This window comes from Mauremys mutica, chromosome 10 (genome assembly GCF_020497125.1).
Source record: "Mauremys mutica isolate MM-2020 ecotype Southern chromosome 10, ASM2049712v1, whole genome shotgun sequence".
Taxonomy (NCBI): domain Eukaryota; kingdom Metazoa; phylum Chordata; order Testudines; family Geoemydidae; genus Mauremys; species Mauremys mutica.
Genome location: NC_059081.1, coordinates 60,056,577 through 60,078,866, shown reverse-complemented (window position 1 = coordinate 60,078,866; position 22,290 = coordinate 60,056,577). Strand labels below are relative to the sequence as shown.

Below are 22,290 nucleotides of genomic sequence, written 5' to 3'. Positions count from 1 at the left end.
CGGAGATGAAGCCGCGCGTACGCGGTGACGTAGGTGCATGATGCCATGTGGCCCAGGAGGCAGAGGCAGGAGCGCACCGTCGTGGTCGGGAAGGAGACGAGGTCCCGGATGAGGGAGACCATCGTCTGGTGTCGAGATCGAGGTAGGCAAGCCCGGGCTAGCGAGGAGTCGAGGACCGCTCCAATGAACTCTACCCGCTGCGACGGGATCAAGGTGGACTTCTCGGTGTTGATGAGAAGACCGAGCCGTCGGAAGAGGGACAGTATGTCTGTCAACTGGCCCATCACCAGTTGTTGAGACTGTCCGCGAACTAGCCAGTCGTCGAGATACGGGTAGACATGTATCCGACTACGGCGGAGGGCTGCGGCAACCACCGCCATGCATTTGGTAAAGACCCTCGGCGCGGTGGAGAGCCCGAATGGCAACACGGCGAACTGGTAGTGTGCGTTGTTGACCACAAACCGGAGGTAACGTCGATGAGGAGGATAAATCTCCCACTGAGATGCCCACACCCAGACTGCCCCACACAGAAATCTCTTACCCCTCCACACTTGGATCCTGCTTGGCTGAGTCTGCCTACCCATACCTGGTGTATCTGGCACAAAGGGGCAGGCCCTGGGATGCTTCTGGGGCAGGCCCAGCCCTTGCACTGTGTCAGGGTCAGGTGCATCCTCACTGCCGAGTCCCTGTACTGGGGGAGGTGGGGGCTTCAGGGTGATCTTCCACTTCAATGCAGCCAGTTGGCTGTGCTCCCCCCTGCCATACTGGAGCCACATTTATTTATTTATTGATTGACAAATAAAATTTGCAGAATTTGGCAGAATTGTAAAATATTGAGTGCATCATTTTTAATTTTGGGCGCATAATTCCCTCAGGAGTAATTATCCACAATATATTGATAGGGAAACTGGATTGTGCTGAATTTTGTCACCGTACAGCAGTGGTTCCCAAAATGGGGTTCATGAACCCTTGGGGATTTATGAAATTTATCAAGGGGTTCTCAGAAAAAATTCTGTAACAGCGGACACAGCTGTCTCTAGGGACTCTGGGTGCGGGAGCCGGCAGCCCGAGCCCCATGACCACGGCTTCCTGGCAGAACATAAACTTTGGTTGGATCAGTGCACTAAAACCAATATAACTGCACATCCAAAAGGACTCTGCACAACATTCAGACAATAGTTTCCAGCTATGTCAGGTGATAATGACTGGCTTCGCAACCCCTTTGATGATACCATTTTCTCAACGCAGATATTGAGCACTGAGGAAAAAGAGAAATTGATTGAGATCATCTGTGATTACAAACTAAAAAGGAGTTTCAGAAGTCTGTCATTGATAGGGTGAACAGATGTCCCAATTTTATAGGGACAGTCATGATTTTTTGATGCTTTTTCCTCACATACGCACCTATTACCCCCCACCTCCTGGCCTGATTTTTGACACCTGCTATCTAGTCAGCCTAGTTATTGATTAACTTTTGGCTGAGTTTAAGAAATGAGTACCCCCGGCTGGCAGAAAAAGCTACTGTAGCTTTATTAACATTTTCAACAACATACTTATGCGAGAAAGCATTTTCCTCGTAAGCATATCTGAAAATCAAAATACACAAGTCCCCAGCAAAAGCCAAAATCAAATACAGAAGCAAACAATGCTGAACCAGACCTGATTCCGGACTTCCAAGAGCTATGCAGATCAATGCAAGTGCATCCATTACACTGAGGAGATTTAAACTTCAACGCGCCTTATGAGAAATGCAAAGGAACGTAGATATTTTTTGCTGTTTCTAAAATTAAATAGGCTGCTAGTGTTGTTTTTAAAATTATTATGAAGAAGTTTAAGCTTTGTTGTAGTCCTGCGTTGTTTGCCTGGACTACTCAAGACCCGAATGCTTGTGGGAGGAACTCTTTATTTCAGTTGGCTTCTTAAATACCTTCATGCTATTTCACGTCTTGTACTCCTTGATGAAACATGTAGGAGGCTTAATTGAAGTGATCTGAGCTACAAAAGTGAAATCTTGGAAGAGTGTTGCCATTTTCATAATGTAGTAAAATTAACAACAATGATAAACAACAACATAATAATAAATAGTGTGTAATAAGCATGTTTGTGATAAATGAAGTGGGAGTAGCTCCTTTTAGGGACACTCATCCAGCCAGTTAGCTGTAAAATCCCTCCTGTCTGTTCTCTGCTTGCTTTACCTGTAAAGGGTTAACAAGCCCACAGGTAAAAGAAAAGGAGTGGGCACCTGACCAAAAGAGCCAATGGGAAGGCTAGAAGTTTTTAAAATTGGAAAACAAGACTCCCCTTTGTTGTCAGTGGTTGTTCTTCGGAGAGAGGCGACATGCAGCAGGACTGCTTTGTAAAGCTTTAAGCCAAGTATGAGAAATCATCGGATTATACCTAGAATTACTTATTTGAAACCCCCCAAATACGTAAGTAAATTAGAAATGTTTAGGTAAATGCAATCAGGTTTATTTCTTTATTTGGCTTTTGGGTCTCCTCTGTGCTAACCCCAGATGCTTTTGTTTTGTTGTAACCTTTAAGCTGAACCCCCAAGAAAGCTATTTTGGGTGCTTAATTTTTGGAATTGCTCTTTTAAAATCTAGCAAAAAAGTCTAAATTCCAGTGGTATCTTTTTTCCTTTTTGTTTTTAATAAAATTTACCTTTTAAAAAAAAATAAAGGAAATAAACCTGATCTCATAAAATGTCCATAGTGACAAGATTAAAACTACTTAAAGTAACAGCCAATATTGAAAATAATGTGTACTACTTGTTCTCTGAAGAAAGCAGTTACAATATATTCCCATTTCCTAATCCACACCACTGTACACAAATCTGGGTTAGAATGACCCTAGTTTAAAGCTTTTAACTGCTATAGCGACACTCAGGAATTACCATCCAGTATCTTGTCTCCAACAGTGGTCAGCACCACATGAAACAGACACACAATGTTCACCCCTCCCCCCATTAAGGCTTCTCCTAATCCCCCCCAAAATTAGAGATTCATTTAAACCAGGAAGTATGATGTTTAATATTTCTTCCAAAGCTGGTTATCATTAATTATTGTAACTTGTTTTCCATATCAATGTCCAATCCCCATTTTTTCCCAATCTTGTTCAATTTTTGGCCTTACCAACATCTCATGGCAATGAGTTCCACCGTTTAATTATATATTTATAGGCCATGTCCAAATCCTGAAATTTCTCCCTCTTTCCCCATATAAGGAAACCATTTTTAGGTTAAAGCTACTCCATAACCTGCATTATAGGTATGATAGTTATCATGTAGACAAAAAAAAAAGCTTATAATTATCCATCAGTTGATCCATTAATTAGAAATTAAAAACTCATAAGTAATTTAGCGATCAGATAAAATGTTCTCAAGTTCATAAGCAATGTGTAAATTCACTGCTACACTCACTTTAAAAGGGGGAATTTCATTAACCTCAATGGTGTTCTATTAAGTTTATAGAAATGTAAATGAAATTCAGAATAAGGCACAAAGAAAGAATTACAGCTACAGCATGCTACAACAATAAAATTGTTAGATAATTAGGTTGATCACTATTCCAGGATCACATTACATTGTACATATTACAATTTAAACATGAACACTGTGTATTTGTAATATTTGTGATTTAAGTGAGCTTTAAAAAGTTACCATATGTCTACTTATCTTAAAGAATATCACTTATTACTGAAGAATTGAAAGAAAGAATTACAAAGCAAGTTAACTGTATAATGTAATAAAAACAGTTATTGTATACAAGAACAAAAGGCCTCCCAAAAACACTTATTGCATAGTGTATAGATATTCCTAAAAATATCAGTTTCTGATGTCCACAATCACTATAATTTTGACTTCTAAAATCAAGCTTTTGTTTAACAAAACAAATATGCTCAACATTTTTAACATGGTGACTAGTGAAACTAAGTTCACAGACATTCCTCTTATCTAAGCAAATTACTTTTTTTTAAATGTACATTTACATATAAGAAATAACTTCATACAGAAACCTAGTACTCAACGTATTTGCACTGCAGAACTACAATTGATTTTTTTTTTTTTTAAAGGGAGCAGATTTTCATTCTGCCTCAACCAAATTGTCAGTTGGATTCTGATTCCAGAATCTTTATTACTAGTGATGATGTAAGAAGCAGAAAGAACATGGCTTAATATCAGAGCCCAGCATTGGCAGTTAAAAAAAATAAAGTTTTTGTTTATAATCTGAACAAAAAGTTTATATATCAAGAACACTGGAAAAGAATAACTGTAATTTACAGACAATGCTACATTGTTAGTTACAATCATTACCTTATAAACATTACAATACCTTAAAATAAAAATTGCATCGGTTCTTTTTTCTTAATTGTACCCCTACAGTAAGTATATTACTATGGTTTCATTACAATCAATTGAAAATAAAAGCCATGGGACTAGAATTAACACTCATCAATAATCTAGTATTATACTATTGTACCTAAAACACAGAAGAATGCTCCACTTCTCACTTCATGTTTCATCTGAATGTAAGTGGACTTTGAAAAGGAAAGAAAAACTAGGTTTAAGCTGCACATCAAATATACAGTTTCTGGCCTATAAAGAACTAGAGAGAATCTATTATTGCAAAAATAAATTCCTTAAACCCAATGCCACCAATCACTGCCGAGGGAACACCAATAATGTAAGCACTTATTTTCTGAAACGTTTATGCTCTGACTATGAAACGCTGCTATGTAAACGAGGGTTACTCTATAGCTCCGGTTCTTCTTACACCTCACCTATCGTAGACTAGGATCTTCCTTAGAGCTTTTGTTGGCAGGCAGGCCTGCTAGTAAAGAAAGTCTTCTCCAGAGAATCTGCTGACAGTGCTTCATAGGGAGAAAACTGACAATTAGCCTCCCCTTCCCCCCCCCCCCCAAGCCCCGGTTCTCCTCTTCAGACACATGCAGTTTCAAGAGGCCAGGCCAGCTTCTCCCACAGCTCCCGATTTATTCTGGATAGACACCTTTATATTCACTAGAAGAAGACAGTTGCTTGCAGCTTTTTACAAGGTTCCAGCCACCATATTTACTATGTAATACATTTTTTTTAAAGGCATCTTTCCTCCTACCCTATAAGTTTCAGGAACTTATAAAAGGCTTTCAGTTACTATTTGGGTAATTCCAGGAACTGGGAATCTGCTGCTGAGCCTGAAGCTTGTGCTGTTTGGTACTCTCCAACAATTCACACAAGTATTTTGTAATGCCTCAGAAAGACACGACAGGGAGACCTTATAAAGCTAAATCTATAAACTACAACAGAAACATCTCTTGGTAACTTCACTGTTTAAAAAATAAATGAGCCAAAATTATGGAGTTTTTAAAAAGCTTTTCTTCATTATTTCAGACTCGCAAATTTTTAGCCACTGACAGGCTGAAATGCTTTTAAATTCCATAATTTTAGCTAATAACTATGGTTGCTTAGGTTTCTATAGTTACTCATGAAAGGGTCATGACTATCTAAAATGCATGCAGTCTCGCTCATAATTAACCACATCATGATAGACTGACAACATTTAATGATTAATTAGGCTAAGACCTCAAATTCTTAGCAGGAAGTAAAGCACTGAATCCCACAATGCACAGAACACTTGTTGGAGGGGTAGAGAACACAAATAGATCTAAATTTTTAAACACAGGTCCTCAAATAGTCAATACAAATATAAATGTATCTTTGGGTTCTGGCAACACAGGGAATTTAAAGTCTCAGCTTATGCACACGCCAACTAGTGTATGCAGCAGGCAGACCCAGTACATCCTTTTCCCCCCACAACACTGTCCAACCAATTACCATAATCCTGTTCTGGAAAGACACCTCAGCCCTGCCCTCTTTCCCTTTCCGACACTCTTCCACCCTCAAAACATAGCATAAAAGGATGTTTTCGTCTCCATGCCATGCCATCTCTTCACGGACCTTCCAAACAGAAAATAGCAAATGTGCTGAACACATGACACTTTCTGACCAAAACCACCTGACTAATGGAAAATATAAAATTTAAGATCAGATATACTCCAGATGTGGACATGAATCAAAGATTTTGGGAGTAAACGCTAGTGTTTTATCCACGTAGGATATATTAATTTTTTAGCACTAATTGATTATTTTCTTTACTGAGACTTTAAGAATGTTGCTTTTTATACCACATGCCATTTAATTCAATGACTTATTATTTTTATAGTTTACATTCAATATTTTCAACAAAATATACTCCATTTTGCACACATGCATAACACGTCACAAAAGGAAGCACAACACTTGAAAATGATTAATATTAGTACATTCCTACATCAGCTGTGCCAGATATTCGCTAAGGAGGAAAAAAACCATGAAAAGTGAAAAGTAAGCAATGACGCTCTGGCAAAAGGAAAAAAGATGGGTTGGAATTCTTAAGAGTTGTAAAACACATTTCAGAAATATCTGACTGCCTCGATCTTCCCAAACATGTATTACGTAGGCACACAATCTGCACCTTCCCAGGGTCCCCTCAAATGCCTTAAATTACTCTTAACCTTCCTACCCTAACTCTACAATCAAAGGCTCTGGGTTCAACCAGAGGTTCTTACCAGCAAAGAGAGCTCTTGTCTGAGGCTATAAATGCACTTCCAGGTGGAGGCTCAAAAGGGACAGAAGAGACGTCTCTTTCTCAGGGGGATCTAAAAGTTATCCAAACGTACTGCACACAGCCTCTGGAAGAAACTCTTCAAAGTCCATAACAAGTATGAGGGAGGGGAGAGGAAAGCAGAAGGGGAAAAGACAACTTTCCGTGAAAAAAAATGTTTGGTTAATGTATCATTTTCATCATATTTAAATCAACATTGATTTCAGCACTTTTAAAGGTGACCTGATTTTCAGCATGAAAAAGTGAAGCACACCCTCACCCCACCCCATTTATCCATAAGACAGGTGTAGCAAAGCAATCCAGCCTTCGGCTTCCACCCAGACCCCCCAAGTCAAATATGATGGGGATTATTGAAAATATTGTTTATCATATTAAAAGTTCTACCAATCCCAAAAGGATCGGACACATTACCTCTCGGGTCAATGAATGCTTCAGATCTTCCTTACTCTTACAGCCAATTTGTATTAACTAAAATAAAATTTATTTTAAAAAAGAAGAGAGAGTACTGGTTAAAAGATGATTATATATACAGACATGAATACAGTCCTCAGGTCAGTTTCACAGTAGAGATGGTGAGCTTTAGAATTGCATAGAGTTCTTTTAGAATTAGTCCATAGATTATAGTCTAATGTCCAAATATTCTGTAACAGGGCAGTCCAGGGTGTAACTGGAGACCACAGTCTTGTGACTCCTGATGAAACTTCAGCAGATCTGAGGTATTCATTGACCTGGGAGGTAATGTGTCCGATCCTTTAGGATTGGTAGAACTTTTAATATGATGAACAAGATTTTCAATAATCCCCATCATATCTGACTTGGGTGTCTGGGTGAAAGCCCAAGGCTGATTTGCTTTAAGGGAGCTGTGTTCTGGCGAAGCTGTTCTGTTGCTAGTTTGGTAGATCTAAGTATTAGAATAACCACCAGTTTTGGGGATTGTCTGCCCCATTCTTCGCAGTTTTTCCTAACTGAGCAACCTCAGCATCCCGCCCCCAAAACCCCGGTCACAGGGTAAGGGAATGAAAGCTTCCCAGCTGCTCACTAATGTGCCTCACCCTGAAGAGGGACAGTAGATTGGCCTGGATGCGGGTCAGTTCAACCCTTGCCTTCTCTACAAATCTACCAAACCAAAAACAATAACTTTACAAGAAAAAAAAAAGCCAAATATGTGTTATATGGAAACCTGTCTACAAGGAACCTATGTCACACAATGGCACCAACAGACATCAAATGGTAATTACAATACTTTTGGTCACTACAGATCAGGTTTGGATTTGAATTGATGACTTGGAGATGAAAGATTTCCTATACTGTATTGCATTACTAACCACTTGACCCATCCAAATAATCTAGAACAGTGGTTTTCAAACAGGAGTCCGGGGCTCCCTGGGGGCCCGCAAGCAGGTTTCAGGGGGGTCCATCAAGCAGGGCCAATGTTAGACTTGCTGGGGCCCAGGGCAAAAAGCTGAAGTCCCACCACATGGAGCTGAAGCCCAGGGCCCTTAGCAACATACTTTCGTTGGCCCTGTAGCAGAGGCACCAGGCAATTGCCCTGCTTACTACCCCCTAACACCAACCCTGGCTTTTATATGCAAAAAACAAACAAACTAGTTATTGTGGCACAGGTGGACCAGGGAGTTTTTGTAGCATGTTGGGGGGGCCTCAGAAAGAAAAAGGTTGAGGCCTCCTGATCTAGAATATATTTTAAATACAACCCCTATCCAGTTTGAGGATTTCTACCCACCAAAGCTTCCTCCAAATTATATTTAGTGTTTGGAGAGAGGGAACAAAAATCCAGGCTCAAGTAGGAGTTAAAGAAAACATTTAATGTAACCCCACAGCCTAATTTCAAATTAAATATATTGAATACAGCATCACAATGCTCGCTACATTGCCACAAAGCAGGATAGTGAGAGTAAAGCTTGGTAATCTAGTTGACAAAAGTATTAACACTGAATGAGTCCTTTTTTTTTCAGAACATACAGCAGGAAGCTTCAAAAAGGCACTTTTAATAAACTGAAATGAAATTAAACAAAACACTGAAGCAGGCCACTTCAATTAGAATAGATGTAAGAATATTTTAGACACAAAATTAAAGCCATGCTTTTAAAAATCTCCATTTGCTTCCTAACAGAAACTTGGGAGTCAATCAAGAAATTGAAGCCACTGGAAACAAATGTTAACGTTAACACTGCACTAACTTTGAAACCAAAATAGTTAAATATAATTCATTTCTTAACCTTTTGGGATCAAAAAGCAAGTTGGCTTTGCCTATGAATTATGCTTGTCCGACAGGACTAAGTGAAAAAACAGTGAACATGGTTACTGTGTGTAACTGGGGTGGCCAACTCCTGAGCATTCCCTCATAGTCAGAGGTCCCTGTGCGGTGCCCTACTACCAAATTTCTCCCCTTTTCAGGGCCCCTTAACCCTGCTGTCTGTACTTTCTGCTGCATGGCCAACTGCACCTTCCATTCCACAGAAGAACTGCTGATGTCTATTGCTGCTGGCCAGCCAACAAGTGGCCAGCTTCCTCCATTCTGTGCATCTGACAAGTCCCACACTTTCAATTTCCCTCCTCGGTGGGAGGAGGTCTGTAGGATCCTGCCAGCTATGCTCGCTGTAACAGGGCTAATGTCTCCTGTGCACCTCCTTGTAGCCTGAGGTCATGAGACAGGCAGCCTGCCTCAGTTTCTCCTCTTGGACTGTTCAAATAAAACTATTCCTTCAAGCATTTTCTTGGTCAAAAATAACCCACCTTTGTGACTAGGTTTATTAATATAAAATAAACTGCAAATAAAAAACTCAAAGTCCCAAAACAAAGTCCATTCCTAATTCCACACAAGTTTTCTCTTCCTCCTCCCCTTAGGAAGCAAGGTCTTTTCGAGGCCTCCCTGCCAGGAGAGTTTTGCAGTCACAGGTGCCGACTTTCCATTGTGATGGGGGGTGCTCAATTTCTGGCTCTGCCCCAGGCCCTGCCCCCATTCCACCTCTTCCCATAAGGCCACACCCCTGCTCCACCCCGCCCCACCTCTTCCTGCCCCATTTCACCTCCTCCCCCGAGCATGCTGTGTCCCTGCGCTGCTTCTGGGAGCTGCTTAAGATAAGCACTGCCCGGAGCCTGCACCCCTGACCCCTCCCGTGCCCCAACCTCCTTGCCCCAGCCCTGATCCCCCTTCCGCCCTCCAAACCTCTCGCTTCCACCCTCCTGCACCCCAGAGCCCGCACCCCAGCTGCAGCCCTCACCCCCCCCCCCCAACCTCCAATTTCATGAGTATTCGTGGCCCACCGTACAATTTCCATACCCAGATATGGCCCTCGGGTCAAAAAGTTTGTCCACCCCTGCTTTAAGGGCAAGCCACCCTTCCACACTGTGGCCGCAATGATCCAAAGACAACAACAGAAGTTATTTTACCTTAAACTCCTCCGTATAAAACTAAAAGCTTACTGTAAATCAGTGATGCCATTGTCTCTGTTGCAAACTTAAAATACCGATAATACGGTATTTCATGAAATTTTAAAAAGCAACATATATGCCTCTAAGGTTAGGAGAAAACAACACTATGTCCAATACATTAAACATACTAATCAGTAATGCAAATGGCTGATCAACCACCACACACCCCTACATCACTCGCTATATGCTATCATCTCTTTTAAGATGTTTTTATATTATGTTTGGAAAAAGTATTTCTTCCTAGTCCAAATGCTTGGTAAGCTGTCCATTTAACAAATATAGCTTCAAGAGTCAATCTAAAAGGCTTGAGTTTGTGTAATGAAAAAAAAAAATCAGAATGTTCTCAGATTAGCATGCTAGGTAAAAAAAATTATGTTAACAGAATCTGCCTTAAGAGCATTTTATATACGAGAGAGAGAGAGAGAGAGAGAGAGAGAGAGAGAAGCCTTGCACATTAAGTAATGCTAGTCTGATACCCATACAACATTAAAATGATAAAAAGCAACAAAGGATAATAGCAAAATCTGTTTTTAAACTGTGAACAGGTTTGCTTTTTTTTTTTAAAGGCATCTTAAAATATGTCTTTTAAAATCAAAACAGCAATTTTAAATGGTCCCATGACAAACTATAATTAAACATTAAGCCACAGTATTGTACATTAAAATTCTTATTACGAAGTCTTCCTGATAGTAAAGCTGACAAAACTACCTCTCCAATCTCCACAAAACATTATAGTTCTTTACATACCACACCTAATTCGCAATGGGTACAGATAATTCAAAGGCTACCCAACTGCTACCACAGAAACAGGAAATCAAGACAAAGGATGAGAAAAATGGAACTCATTTTAAATTGGAAAAAAAAAATCTATAAATTACTGTAATTATTTTAATAGCCATTTCAGAAAGGACACTAACAAAGGCTTGGTTTTCTCATGCATGCACATACGTCTCTGGTGATCCTTAAGAGGGATAAGGGCTATTCTTATCTACAATTCCTACCTAACTCTTGCAATTTGCTGAACAATAAAGCTAATTTATATCATTTCAATTCTTTTTTTGATTGCACTTTTTTCTTCCCCCAACAAAAACATTACAATCTGCTACTTCTTTGTTATCAAATGCAGGGCTCATGCTGTTTGCCAAAATTGTACAGCAGATTTTTTTTTTTTTTTAAAAGGAACTGTTTTTAAAAATAGCCCGGTGCAAAAAGTGGAAAAATCATTACTGATGCTTTTCAATAGCAGATTATGTGCGTTAGTATGAGACAAAACCATCATACAGATTCGTGTAATAAAAAAAGAGAGGCACAAAAGCAACCACACCCCTCAGCAGGAGCACTGTAAAGATTTTTTTTTTTAAACAATACTATGTTTCACTAACACAAATTTACCTACAATTTTCCAAAATTCTGGGGCATCTTACTGGAAGTTACATTAATATTTTATGGTTATTAAAACAAACTTCCCAACAGAAAAACAGAGTTGAATTTAAACTAGGTTTCAGAGAATTCGTGTTTTAAATTTAGCCACCAATTTTCTTTATGTACAAGCTGCTCTTCCATGTACACATTAAGAGAGGCAGCCAAGTGGGATAAAGCTGTTGCAACCCCTCTCTGGGTTTCCCCACCGTCTGCCTCTTTGGTCTTCTGCGGCTAGAGCTGCAGAGTGCATTCTAGGCACAGCCCAGGGGCAGCTTTAGTTCAAACCCAAGACCAATCTCTCACCCAGATTTCTTCTTGCCCGTGGTTAAAATAATCTGCACATGGAACCAAATGCATGCCCATTTTGCAAAGCGATCACTCTGTATCTGACCTATCCGTCCTCATCCTCAAAGAAACTTGCACAACACTTTCAAAAGGTGAGCATGGAATCTTAAATTCATTACTCTGCTAGACACCAAAAATCATGGATTGAAGTAGTGATACTGGATTTACGGTTTATTATGAACAATCTGTAATCCACTAACCCCCTCTTTTTCTCTTCTGATAGCAGAGGTGTTAATGGGCCACTCTGTCCCTTACAGTATGTACTAACAATTTATGCTAAACAATCTGTTCCACCTTGCATTTTACTGTGATGCGGTTGGGAGTTCCTTTCCCAGACCTGAAGAAGAGCTCTGTGTGGTTCAAAAACTTGTCTCTCTCACGGAAAGCTGTTACCTCACCTACCTTGCCCATATTAATGTTGGGTTTGTATCATTAACATATACCTAGCAGCATCTCAAAGCCTGCGAAGGCCGGAATTTGGCCACAGAAATGTATCAGTATCATTAGTCTTTGTTAGTTTGCAAAGCAAAATAAGGCAATGACAATGAAGTATAAAATTATGAAACCTGATATACAGAGGCTCTGAAATCTAGACACAGACGACATTTTATTGTCTGATTACATTAAGAACACATTACACACATACACAGATCTAGATAGTATTCTATTTCTAATGTTAAGTTGCTCATTTTGTAGATAAGCCTGCCTGTTCCTTTATTATTGTCTACAGAAATATATAAAGCAAATATTAAGTATTCAAATGCCATTCAATACAGTATTTCTATTTTGCTAGTCCAGAAGAAGAAAAAGTCTACAATTACTACCTAAAAGTAATATGGAAAAAATTCTAAGATTCCAGTAATGTTTATTCTCGCCATCTTTGTTTCTCCAATCTGATATCTGAAATGTTGGTCTTTTATATTTGTACAGGCTATACTAAAAATTCTTCTGAATGGAGACTTCAAATTCTTAAGTGTTCTACAAAGCTCTGGACATATATCTACAATGCAGTATTCTATAAATTATGTACCTTTCTATTTTTTGTATTTTATATACAAGTTCACAGTTATGCAAATAATCACACCTTCCTAATTCATCATTTGTTGCCTACACAAGCTATAACTACAGTAGCACCATTCAGTCATCTCTAAATTGTTTAAATTACACCTAGTTTCATAGGTCTTGCACAACAGATACCGCAACAGATTTTCAATGGCCTGGTGAAACATAGTCTAACTTAAATACCTATTGTGCAGGCACAGAGATGTATTCATCCTTGACCAGGTTTTTAAAGACACTGAGCTATGTCTTCCATTATTATTTTACTGCCTGAGGATGACTGCCAACAGTGTTCCTTCCACCTCCCACTCCCTCTTGGACAAGTAAATACCACACATTATTTCTTCAGGGCTGTTCCTTTTATTTTCAACAGCAATGGGAGGCAAAAAGGAAAAGATCAGTTGTCATTGCTGTAATTTTGAAATTACCAGTGTTTTGCAGCCCAACAGCTCAGGGGCAGGGGGGAGAAGAGAAAAGACTGCTTGCAGCATGGCCTCCTGACTTCTCACTGATAGAAAAGATTCACTTGTGATGGAGAACCAAGAGGAGGCAAGATAACATCTTCCCCCCCCACCCATTTTTCCTATGTACAGATATTGTACTCCAAAACCCTACTAAATATACAACACTGGCACAATATTTCCAAGTGAAAGTTGAAATATCACTGGCCAAAAAAATACATTTGAAGCAAGAAACTAACTTTCACTTTCCATACAACTGGGGAATAAAATAGATATATACACACTAAATGAGCCCACTACACAGAATGCCCATGAAGTCAGTCTAAATACGTCAAAGAGTTTGATGATATTTAGCTAAGAGGCAAGCCTTTTTCCTGGTTTAAGTAGTCCTAAAATTGGTGCAAATATGGAAAATATTTCCACGCTTCAGAACAAGCTCAGTGGATTTTTAAACCAACAACGAAGCAATCCCATTAGAAGATGGAAGGCATATATAATATTATGAATAGTGCTATAAAACTAAACAAATTAACCTATTGAAATAAAATATTTATAAACCTTGGTTATGGAAATTCTTTCTAGTTAACAACACTGCAAGAGGATTGGTATGGAACAAATTCATACTCAGTTTTTCCCTTTAGAAGTAGATGTGACAGATGAGACAAATATCCTGCAATAATCTGGACAAACCTTATGGAATTAAGTGAAACTTTACTAAATTAAGTATTTTAGGAGTAGACTGTGTTAAAAATACAAATGGTTATATACTCTTGTGGGATTGTATCAAATATTTTTTAGGTGGAAGACCATATTAATGCAATCTCTGTGTTAGCATTAGGGACTTCAGTAGACCTTTTGGGACAATACGTGTGAAGTAGATTTCCTATGAAATACTTGGTGAGGGAATGCAAATGACTCCTCTCCAAATCCATCTTTTTAAAGCTGCCCCTTGAGCAGAAAACCATTGTTTGGATAATTACCTATTCAAGGTCTCTTCAACAGCCCAAATAGGACAAATGACTCTCAGACCATGTCTACACTTTGTGTCAAAGTGATGTGGACACCAAGAAGTCGGCATAATAAAAATCACAATTTCGTATTCACACTTGCCCCGTCAGCAGATCATGTCCACAGTGGGGGCACCATCATCGACATTGTGAGAAATGTACTGTGGGTACCTATCCCAGTCCTTCGGTCGCTAGGTATTGTGGAATGACGGAGGAGATGGCGGCGCGTCTTGGGAAAGTGCTAAATGTCCCGTGATGCTTTGCTTTCTGTCCCAGCACTCTATGGGCTTCCGGCTTTCTTTCGTGGCATTTTTTCCAACGGCCCTTCTTTGCTGTGCACCCCGGCATTTTCATGAGAAGGGATGGATACTGCACAGCTCTCCTATGCTCGTTAACTGTCATGAAGCCATCGCAGATGGCAATGCAGTTAATTGTGAAGTCTCTAACTGAGGAAGACTCACAGGTGCCCGACATTCTACATGACATGGATAGGAGCAACTTTAGATTGCTTTTGGCATTCACAGAGCAGGTGCATAGGATAGACTGTTGTTTCTGGGCTCATGAAACAAGCACTGAATGGTGGGATCATATCGTGCAGGTGTGGGATGACGAACAGTGGCTACAGAACTTCCGGAAAGCCACCTCCCTGGAATCGTGCACCGAGTTCACCCCAGACCTGCAGCGCAAGAACACCAGAATGAGAGCTGCCCTCTCGGTAAAGAAGCATGTGGAAATTGCTGTATGGAAGTTGGCAACTCCAGACTGCTACCTGTCAGTCGCGAATCAATTTGGAGTGGGGAAGTCAATCGTTGGGGCAGCATTAATGCAGGTGTGCAGGGCAATAAATCACATCCTGCTACGAAGGACAGTGACTCTGGGAAATGTGCATGAAATAGTGGACAACTTTGCAGAAATGGTTTTCCATAAGTGTAGAGGGGCAAGAGATGGCGCACACATTCCAATTTTGGCACCAGACCATCTTGCGATGGACGACAAACAGGAAGGGGTACTTCTCCATGGTGTTGCAGGCACTTGTGGATCACCGTGGACATTGCACCTTCCCAGACCACCCCGTGCTGATGTCAGTGAATGATGCACACATCTTCAGGAACACCGGCCTGTACAAAAAGCTGCAAGCAGGCACTTTCTTTCCTAACCAGAAGATTACAGTGGGGGTTGTTGAAATGCCCATAGTGATCCTGAGGGATCCTGCATACCTCTCACAGCCGTGGCTTATGAAACCTTACACCAGACACCAGGACAGCAGTAAGGAGTGGTTCAACATCAGGCTCAGTAGGTGCTGGATGACAGTTGAATGTGCCTTCAGCAGATTAAAGGCGATGCCTTTATGGCAGGCTGGACCTCACTGGGGAGAATATTCCTATGTCACAGCCACATGTTGTACATTGCATAATCTCTGTGAAGCGGTCAGAGAGCCCACAGGGGACCTATACGAATCAGGGAGGCTTTGAGGCAGCACTTTGACAATGACCAACAGTAACATACATTTCTGTCTGAGTCACTTTAATGTTACATTCCATGTAATTTTCCTAGGGGGCAGTGGTGACATTTGGGGCCTTATATTCCTGTAAAAGTGATTAAAATGCCTGTGCATGTATTGACAGTGCCTGCAAACTCACCCTGTAGAAAAAAAAAAGATTTACTATTATAAAAGTTTGCTTTTATTGCACAAGAAACAGCACACACACACACACACACACACAGATGCTTGGCGGGAAAGGAGAAACCCAGGGAAGGGCAGACTGTCACAGCTGCATGTAGGTCCAGCTGTCATTCTGAAAGCTGTCCACGGGAGTGGAGTGAAGGGGAAACTGAGAAGTTCCGGAAAGTGAAAGGATGAAAGGAATGTGCAGGAGGCGTTGGGGGGACATGGGGGGGCGGCTAGAAAAAAGAGTTCTGAATGTGCTGCAGTGGAGGTTGAGCACTGATCTGCTCAGTCTGCAGCATTATTAAGGACTTCAGCATCTGTGCTTGCTCCTCCATTACTTTAATCATCCACTCAGTAGCATCTTTAAATGTGGGATTCTCTTTCCTGTCTGGTCATTTGGCTTCCCAGCACTCACTCCTTCCCTTTTTTCTGCATTGGAGCATGCAGTACCTCCCGGAACATGTGTTCTTTGCTGCATCTTGGGAACTTCTTTATCTGGTGGATACACTCTGCCAGGGTATGAGGGGTGTTCCAGAATGCCACATCTGGTGAAGCACAGGGGACAATGCACAGAAGTGGGATTGTTAAATTTCATCCACAGCATTGAAACATTTCAGTTAAATACACCTTTTGTAATATTGCCATCACTTTCTCACTAACCCTAGCCAGGCACACATCTCTGCGAATACCCAAAGCATGATGAGTGTTGACAGGGTAAAGGGAAAAAAGAGCACACTCTCTTTGCAAGTGTAGTGGGGCAGCATTCTAGGGAACAAATTCTAAAATTCTCCCAAAGTTTTCCACAGGCGGGGGTAATTCTAGCAGACAACTCAGTGCTAAGGGTAAGCAGGAAAATGAAGGTACATCGACTCCATGCTCGTGGTTTCTGCCCTGCTCCCTACACTGCTCGCCTACGTACCATTTTGGTCCCTGCACAAGTGATTGCCGAATGGTGCAGGAAAGTTTCCTACAATGGGTGAAGGAACAAAGCTGCTCTGCCAAGGAACCTTCGGCAGAGGATTACCGAGTACCTCCAGGAAACTTTCCTGGAGATCTCTCTGGAGGATTCCCGTGAGATCTCGGCGTGCATCAACAAGCTATGCAAGGAAATGTCCAGCTCACAGAAACACAGCCAGCTTTGTACATTTCTGTACCCTGAACCCACCTCCACATTACAGATGCCACAGCCACTTACCAGGAGTCTCCTCTCCTGCTTCTTGCTTGCTGGAGAGCAACTGCTGAGGCTGGCTAGACACCTCTGGAGTGAAGAGCAGTTCCTGGCTGCCTGTCCCACCGGGCAACCCCACCAGGAGCTGCACGTCTCCTCTAACTCCACCTCTTCATCAATAACTTCATCCTCCGGGTTAGGTCCTCTTTCTGCTTCCTCCATACCCTCCAAAGTATCCACGGGGCTCTTGGCGACAGAAGTGGGGTCACCACTGAGGACAGCATCCACCTCCTTATAGAACCGGCAGGTCTTAGGTGAAGCACCTGAGTGACGGTTTGCCTCCCTCGCTTTATGGTACGCCTGCCTCAGCTCCTTAATCTTCACTCTGCACTGCAGTGTGTCCCAATCATAGCCCTTTTCGCACAAGCCTCGAGAAATCTGCCCATAGGTATCCCAATTCCTACGGCTCAAGCGCAGCTGGGACTGCGCAGTCTTCCTCTCCCCCTATACTGAGCAGATCCAACAGCTCTGCAGTGGTCCAAGCGGGAGAGCGTTTGCTGCAATAACCTGCCATGGCCACCTGGAAAGATGCGATGAGGCCTTTCCACGCAGAGCAAACAGGAAATGGAATTTCAAAAATTCCTAGGACTTCTAAGGGGGAGGAGTGGATGGTTGTTTAGCTGGCTGCAGAACAGTGGAGTTCAAATTGCTGACTAGAGTGGTCAGGATGGGTATTGTGGGACACCTGCTGGAGGCCAAATAAAGTGACGAAATAAAGTGTGTTTTCTACACTTGCCACTTTCTCGACAAAAACATAGACGAAAAAGTCAAAAATCTTTCCTGAGGATGGATGTATTTTGTCGCCCAAACCAGGCATTTCCCCAACAAAAGTCACAAAAGTGAGTGTGTACTCACTCATTATTTGGGTTGACAAATGGCAGTTTTGGCGACAAAACTTGGTAGTGTAGACAAGTCCTCAGTCACCGGTGTTGTTCTTCTGAGTAAAGGGTGTTATGAACTTGAAGCTACAGGAAACCCTGGGATGAGTTTTGAAGGACTGCTCCTCACCTGCCAGAGCCCATGTTGGTGTCAGAGAAATCTCTAGTAAACTTATTAGCATGTGTTTAGGTTCTTTTATTGTATTTAATATTTTTTTTCTGTAATGCTTTCTCCTTGAGAATAAAATGGTCTTGCTTAGAACGATCTGCGTGGTAACTTACACTTGCGGCAATTACACAGTGTACTATCTCTGAAGAAGCAGCAAAGAATCCTGTGGCACCTTATAGACTAACAGACGTTTTGCAGCATGAGCTTTCGTGGGTGAATACCCACTTCTTCGGAGGCAAGGACTTGCCTCCGAAGAAGTGGGTATTCACCCACGAAAGCTCATGCTGCAAAACGTCTGTTAGTCTATAAGGTGCCACAGGATTCTTTGCTGCTTCTACAGAACCAGACTAACACGGCTACCCCTCTGATACTATCTCTGAAGAGAAGCCAAAGAAGCCTGCGTTGGCAGCCGGTCTTTTGCTGGGGATAGCAAAGTATAGTCAGGGTACTGTGCAGCCTGGGAAGGGAGCGAAACATATGTCTCCACCAAAGATAGGCAACGGCTGGGGAGCCAGAAGCCTAGAGTGAGTGCCCTTGCTGGACTATAGAGAGGGAATACAAGACAGTTACGCTGAACTGTGACAGATCCATGTATCACAAGTTATGAATGAAGTTTCATGTAACATTTTGGTGGGGCACACACACACAAAGAGCAATTCATAGGCCAACTACTTTAGGAAGAGAATGAAAAGAAGGACTTTCCTAAAGATATATGAAAGAGACACTTCAGAGACAGCTAAAACATCAAAGTAATTTTGCACAAAGTGCTAAGACATGGACTTGAGGCCAGAAAAAGGTTTAATGAGAAAACAACGAAACAAGATTCTTTCTGCTTTTCTATTTAAAACAGTACTCTCCTGCACCATTTGATATTTGTTGTGGATTTTCTTAAGCTCACAAAAACTAAATACAGAATACTTACAAATTGCTTCTGTGAACTGTAAATCATTATAGTACAAACTGGTGATTTATATCTTACGGTTCTTTATACTGTACTATTGACACATGAATCAAATTAAACAGCAAAAATAAAAAAGGAAAATAAAACAGGATCTCAGAGCTTTTATCTATCATTAGGCAAAAATTGCTTTTGAGGTTGAAAGCTAATTTGTTTATAATATAATCCAATATATGCTTAAATAAGCTAAAGTTTCAGTTCTTTTTTGACTTATGAGTGTCTCAGAACGCATGTGTGTGGATCCCATGTCTAGTAAGCCAGAGAACTTCTTGCCTCACGGGGAGACTTGTGTGGAAGAGAGAGGAGTACAGCAATTCGTTCAATAAAAGCAATAGTGAGGCATAGTTGGTAGACAGCACCACGCAAGACTAACTCCTTTATAATTCCTTTAAAGAGCTACCCAGCTGTTTGATCCAAAGTATCTGAAGATGTGGTGTTGACCTCTATTACAGATCTACAGCTAAAATCAAATCTCTATTAGGAGCAGTAATTGAGAGACCTTTTCTTTTAAACGGGTAACTTCTAAAGATTAGATGAATTGGCTGGAAGGATGAAATTAGTTATGTGCAGATCAAATGTTATCAGTTAGCATTTGCACAGTGGGAATTATCTGGCTTATTCTCCTTTAGGTTTTTATGAAACATCTTTGACTCCTCTGCAGAGGATGGGGAAGTAAATTTCAAGCAGCTTGCCAGCATTTCAGCATAATCACATTTTGGGCCAAAATGCCAACAAGAGTCAGGAATTCTCTCTGAGACTTGAGACTAGAAAAGCGACCTCTGATTAGGCCCATATTACCAAAGTTAACCAGGCAAAGTGTGCCAACTGTGGAAACACAATGAAGCTTCCTACTCTGTGGAACCCAAAATTTAAAAATGTAAAAAGTCTCTTACTGCTAGAGAAAAGTTAGACTCATAGACTTTAAGGTCAGAAGGGACCATTATGATCATCTAGTCTGACCTCCCGCACAGTGCAGGCCACAGAATCTCACCCATCCACTTCTGTAACAAATCCCTAACCTATGTCTGAGTTACTGAAGTCCTCAAATTGTGGTTTGAAGACCTCAAGCTGCAGAGAATCCTCCAGCAAGTGACCCGTGCCCCATGCTGCAGAGGAAGGCGAAAAACTTGTTGCTATTGACTTACATAGGGAAAATGCTTAGGGTTTCTGCAATAAACAAACATGTGCATCACTTAAATAACCTGATAATCAGAAGAACTGATGATATAATCTAAAGTGGGGGTTCTCAACCTTCTTCTTTCTGAGCCCCCCACCAACATGTTATAAAAACTCCATAACACCTGTTTTTCTGTATATAAAAGCCAGGGTCGGCATGCTTGATAGACTCTCTGAAACCTGCTCGGTGCCCCCCCCCCAGTTGAGAACCCGCTGGTCTAAAGAATTTATTATATTGTAATAACTCAACTACAACAATATTGTGATACAAAATAATCAGTGTATCTATTCCTAATATTAGACATGTTACAGTATGGTTATATTTGTTAGAGACAGGTTAAAAGGACTGAAAAGTCTGGGAATACTGCTATAGACTGTTCTTTACTATGTAATCAAAAAATGGCAAAAAATAACCAAATCCAATATAAATGCATCTAACAATGTGATACAACTTTCTGAAGATATGGGCAGGAAAATCAACTGTGATTGACATGCTGATTTCAGAACCTGAATTTTTCCCTTCATTCCTGAATTGATGCAGTATTTTACTCTCAAATGAGACATGTTTAAGTTTTTCACATGAATGAAAGCTACAGCAATCTGGAAATAACAGGTTTTTGCTCAAACTTATGCAACAGATATTAATACAAAAGCTACTGCTCCTGTTAACAGAGAAGTTTTTCAAACCATATCTAATAACACCTGTATGTATACTGTAGTTAAGCTACTCTTTGAAAAATAGTTCCATATCAAAGTTTTTTCCCTTTCACACATTTCAACTCAATTAGAGACAAGAAAGATTAGTGTGAAAAAGAGTGTTAATTTTAGAAAATTTATGCATAAAACCCAAATGTGTTTAATTACTTCAATATTTCCCACGTGTACGAGAATTATTTTTAACTAGTTCTGGAAAACAGTGTTTTAAAAAGTGAAATCAGAGTCAGCAGCAGTCCAGTGTAGAGCTATCAACTGGAAATCAAATTAACAGTTCACTTCTAATCCAATTTTCATCAGTTTGTAAAGGCAACTACAAAAACCACAGGATTCTCAACGTTGTTAGTTCACATAGTTTTATTTCACAAAAAACGCAGTTAGTCCTGAAGGGTCTCTTACTTATTTTTAGCCAAAGCGTGTGCTGGGCACTGTATAAGACACAAAATAAAGTTTCCCCACTGCACAAAAATTTCAAAATGGAATAGAGAAGATACAAGATACAGGGAAAGAACATTAAAAACCACCACCAAAAGAAAAAACTCCAAGTTATCAGCAGTTCACAGCTTGCTTGGAGTGGATAGAAGCTTGGGGAGGGATGTTCCATATCTAAAGAACTGAATGGAAATGGAGTGGAAGAAGGTGACAGAAGGAGCATGAGGGCAGGTGTGAAGGGTGGGGGATCAGTGATAAAAAGGCGGGGGGGGGGGGGGAGTTTTATAGGCCTGGTCCCTCCTGCCACTCCAGCAAATAAACCCAAGCGGGCATAAAACAGGCCAAGAAGTATCACATTGCTAAAACGTTCAGACTTTTTATTTTAGTCTGCTTTTCTCTCTATAAATCTTTTGATAGCATCCAACTCTATCTATAGTTAATTTACATTTACAAAATATCTGATATAAAGTACGTAGGACACTTACAGCAACTTCAGCAACCAATGTAAGATATATATTTATTACTGATTATTTGTATTACCATAGCACCTAGAAGCCCTCCTCATTTACGGTCATCAGGTACAAAGCTCAATTTCTTCAAGGAAAGAGTTAATGCAGAAGACCCCTTAATCCTGAAAAAAATTAACTCTTTAAAAAGGTA

General features: G+C 40.7%; 1 protein-coding gene across 9 annotated transcripts in view; it reads right to left on the bottom strand.

Moving 5' to 3' along the window:
• PARD3B (par-3 family cell polarity regulator beta) overlaps window positions 1-22,290 on the bottom strand; it is a 665,445-nt gene that overhangs the window by 538,020 nt on the left and 105,135 nt on the right. For 3 of the 9 annotated variants that reach the window (XM_045032217.1, XM_045032218.1, XM_045032219.1), the window contains exon 1: window positions 4,009-4,086. The exons of the other annotated variants lie outside the window; for them this stretch is intronic. The gene's annotated coding sequence lies outside the window, so the exon portion shown is untranslated. Of the gene's footprint in view, window positions 1-4,008; window positions 4,087-22,290 lie in introns of those variants that run through there. 9 annotated transcript variants of the gene reach the window in all.